Source organism: Etheostoma spectabile, chromosome 5 (assembly GCF_008692095.1).
Source record: "Etheostoma spectabile isolate EspeVRDwgs_2016 chromosome 5, UIUC_Espe_1.0, whole genome shotgun sequence".
NCBI classification, from domain to species: Eukaryota; Metazoa; Chordata; class Actinopteri; order Perciformes; family Percidae; genus Etheostoma; species Etheostoma spectabile.
The window spans coordinates 5,653,901-5,658,202 of NC_045737.1; the positions used below are offsets into that span (position 1 = coordinate 5,653,901).

General features: G+C 38.8%; 1 protein-coding gene across 1 annotated transcript in view; it reads left to right on the forward strand.

The window, feature by feature from the left end:
- Positions 1 to 4,302, forward strand: part of ntrk2a (neurotrophic tyrosine kinase, receptor, type 2a) — a gene marked incomplete at its 5' end in the record, with an annotated part of 93,513 nt that overhangs the window by 67,969 nt on the left and 21,242 nt on the right.

Genomic DNA, 4,302 nt, shown 5'->3' on the forward strand with positions numbered 1-4,302 from the left:
GTTTTTGTTCTGTTTTAAAAGCAAGAAAAATGTCAAACCTGCTACCCTTTGTTATTCCCAATTCAACCTGTAAAAATGTATGAGGTTTGAGCAATAAACCCATTTAGGAGAAGAAAAAAAGTTATTGAATGCTATGTGCAGCAATTATGAAAAAAGTCTTGAATACATGATTACAAAATGACAGTAGTTGCATACAGATCCAAAAAAAAGACAAATTAACAAAAAACAGAAGGAAAGGCAGGGAGAACGACACCAAATCTTCCTGCCAAAAAAGGAAAGCAAATTAGGGAGCGTTGGTCTGCACACATCAATTTATTTGCTATTTGAGGGTGTTAATTAAGGAGAAGTGGTGCGAGGCATTTTCATGGGCAAACGCTTATTAAACAACCGCAGTAGGAAACGGTGCGGTGAGGTAATTAGCTGGTTAAATAGTTGGGAGTTGGCTTGTGGGGATATGGGTGTGTGTGCTGCTGCAGAGGGAATTGCGGGTGCACAGAGATCTGTGACCTGCTACTGTTGTTTTTGAACTGAATTGACATGCCAATTATGTCATGAATGATAGAATATATATAAAACATATAAAAACATAAAACAAAGTTATATAAAAGACTGACTTTTAGCCACAGTGATACATTTGCATACTCAATTCTTAAAACGTTATGTTTATATGGTACTTTGTAATTTGCACATACTATATCTGAATCAGACATTTCATGTATTTCTCTCTTCTCTATGATGTCAGGGATGTAAAGAGTACTAGAATATTTTACTCAAGTACAAGTGAAAGGAATTGTGTTTTGTAAAAGTAAATGAGTAAAAATATACCCCATACATTTTACAAGGGAAAGGTGGGCAGATAAAAAGAAAGAAATGTAGGCTACTTGATGTTTTACAAAATATATACTGTTAAATTAAAGACGTATTTAGGCTACAAAGTAAAGAAGGCTACATTAAAATGTAAAGACATACAGATGCTAATATCCAAACCAACGATGTATTCCTTTTCTATGGAGGGAACTTTGCCTAAGGCACACAACTGAATCAATTCTTCACACATAAATTAAGTAACATGTCAACCCGTCAATCAGAATCAACAGTAGAATAAAACATCAGCAAAACAGACGGCACAGCACAGAGATATATCAGCAAGAAAAAATAACTCCACAGCCGCTGCAGACACGAGCACATAAAGCAAACAAAGAGCTGCAGTTTTAACACAACATGTCGCCTAGTGCGCACACGCACGCACGCGCACACCCCTACTGTACGTTGCCTAGCGACGTGAAAATTCTCCTTGGAAAAGAGTAGTAGCCTACAACCATCACGATAAAACGGTTTGTCGCTGTACTCACCTATCTGAACGGTGAGCATTGTGCACCGCAAAGTCCTCCATGGTCTGGTCCAGGTTCATGTTCTCTGCTCGTTCACTCAGCTTCTCTGCCCCACTGGGAAAGCTTCAAAGCTTCAACCATGTTTTAGCTGAAAGGCCTCACACACCTCACTGAATGTAAACGTTCCTCAGGAAACGCACAAGTCACTTTTTAGCATTTAGCCAATTTTAGCTTGCACCTGTTGGTGGTCAGCGGGCTACAATTTCTCTTTGAACAATCTTTATCAACACCAATACACAGCAAGACAGTTTACCCCTATCTTCAGTCTCTGTGGGTTGTTCACAGCAGACTCTCAACCGTTACACTCACACCTGTCACACTCACACCTGTCCCCCACAAAACAACAGCAGGTAGGAACCAAAAGGACTCCCAGGCAAAGGGGCCATGACATAGTAAAATGTTACACATGCAAATTAAATAATAGTTAAAGTGCTATAAATGTTAATGGAATAATTATGTATGTAATACTAAAATGTAATTCTGCAATTCGAAAATGTGGAATGTTGATGTGGAATTATAATAATTTATACTGTTTTTTGATCCCCAATTGGGAAATTACAATTTACACTCTGTTTTGTTAGTAAGCACTACACACAGGCCTGAAATACACACACATGCTCAGGACCTATTCCTGCACAAATGGAGAGATGTCAGCGAGTGAGTGCGCCCTGAGTGGTTGGGGGTGGGGGGTACAGTGCCTTGCTCAAGAGCACCTGGCAGCACCTAAGATGTGAACTGGCATCTCTCCAGCTACCAATCCACAGTCTGCACTTTGGTTTATGCTGGGACTTGAACCAGCAACCCTCTGTCTGAGTGAGCCACTGCCATTCCTATTAAAATATAGCCCATATACTGTATAACTCATTATATCTTACAAATAGCTACTGTAACAACATTACTATGGTAAATCTACTGAAATACAAACTACTGTGTAGGCCTAAAGTAACTAAGGTAACATTAGGTAATTATTTATCCTATAGAATTTTTGCAGCACATTTAATAATAATATATGCACTACTTCTTCAATACACACACACACACACACACACACACAACCTACATATTGCATTGTGGGTTGTGTTCTCCGCCACAAGCTTACATTGAGAATTAGATGATTTTGAATATCTGATGTGGATGTTTCTTTGTCTTCTTCTAGTCTCTCTCTCTCGTTCCCTCTCTCTCTCTCTCTCTCTCTCTCTCTCTCTCTCTCTCTCTCTCTCTCTCTCTCACGCTCTCTCTTTCTCTCTCATTGTCCTTCAGGTTGTGTGAGGTCTCAACTGTCAAACAGTGACCACATAGTACACTGTTTTCTTTGGTTTCCAGGATTTTTTGTGTCTTCCTGTTCCAGTGTGTGGTCACTGAGACTGTGTCTGGTTAGGATCTGTCTCTGCTTTACATCTTTGACAGTATGAAGATATTCTGCTAATTCATAATCTCTTTGGATGGCTACATTGCTAATCTAGTTTCTTCCATTCAATGTTTCATTACATTGTGTCATAATTTGCTTTACTCTGATTGCTGTGTGGAGTGCGGTGTTGTTGTGAGGCTGGTCAGACTGTGTCTGAAAGGGGGCAGTTAGCCTCAGTACCAACTGACATAGGGGACGTTTCTCTGGGCTCCGCTCTTGAGTTTGAAGAGCTTTGGAGTGGAGGGTGTTCCGGGGGATGGATTTTGGGTGGTTAAAAAAGTTGAATGTTGTCTTTTGAATTTAAATCATCAGCGTGTATCTTCCTTATTCTGCACTGCATGCATTTGTTGGTGTATTTCTGTGTACGTGTCAAATGTATCTGCAGAATTCTGCATGTAAAGATTCTGTTGGATGTTTGTCCCAACTGGTATAGCTCTGATGAGTGGAACCCATACTGCTGTCCAGCACAATGGGCTGGATGACCTTATCAAATATTTTAAGTCTGATTTCAATTATAATGTGTTCCCTTATTTGCATTTAGAGCTTTTCAAGCTTTTTCTTTTATTGCAGTCACTGTAATGTCGAAACTACCTGATGCTGTTATGAATATACCAAAGTAGGTGTATGTCATTCTATGTTCAATGTTATGATCATTTACGCTGGATTGGTGTTTGTTCTGCTTCCAACTGGGCGCATTTTTGAAAGATCATGTTAGTTTAGTACGTTAGTTTTCTTCATATACTGCCGGGGCCTAGTTCTGACAGTACCTGTCTACCATATCCAGCTGTTGCTGTAGTCCTTGTTTAGTAGGAGACAGTAGAACAGGTTCATCAGCATAAAACAAAGACTTCAGCTCTCTATGCATTGCTAGGATACATTGATCCAACTCAACAGTAAGTTCATTTATATACAAGTTAAATAAAGTCAGACTTAAATGGAGACCCTGCATTCTCTGGGTGAATAATTCAGTTTGTTTGTCTCCATTTCAATCAGTACGCATATTTTCCATACATTTTAAAAGTCTGTAACAGAGCCATTTATGCCAAACAAAAGTCAAAGGTTTTCTTAAAAATCAATAAGGCAAGTGAATATCTTTACAATTACTTGTTTAATGTCCATGTTTCTTAATTAAAGTGTGAAAGGTGTATACATGGACGGTGCTGCTATGTTTTGGGGAAAAGCCGATTTATGTTTTTTATATGTATACTTTATTAATCCCACAAGGGGAAATTACAAAAATGTGACTTTTAGGCAAGAGGGAGTGGAGTGTTCCTCAAGGAAGTAATTATTTTATTCAGAAGACTATAGACTAATTTATATAGACAGCTTTACCTAGACAGTTAGTAGGGTCTGATCTGCCTCCACTCTTATGAATAGGAGTTTTCTTTTATAATGCATTGATTGGAATTTGTTTGAATTATTGTACAGCTTTTCGAAATGTGCTTTGTCTCCAGATGTCACCATTTTGGACTGGTAATGTCTCTCTCTCTCTCTCTCTCCCTC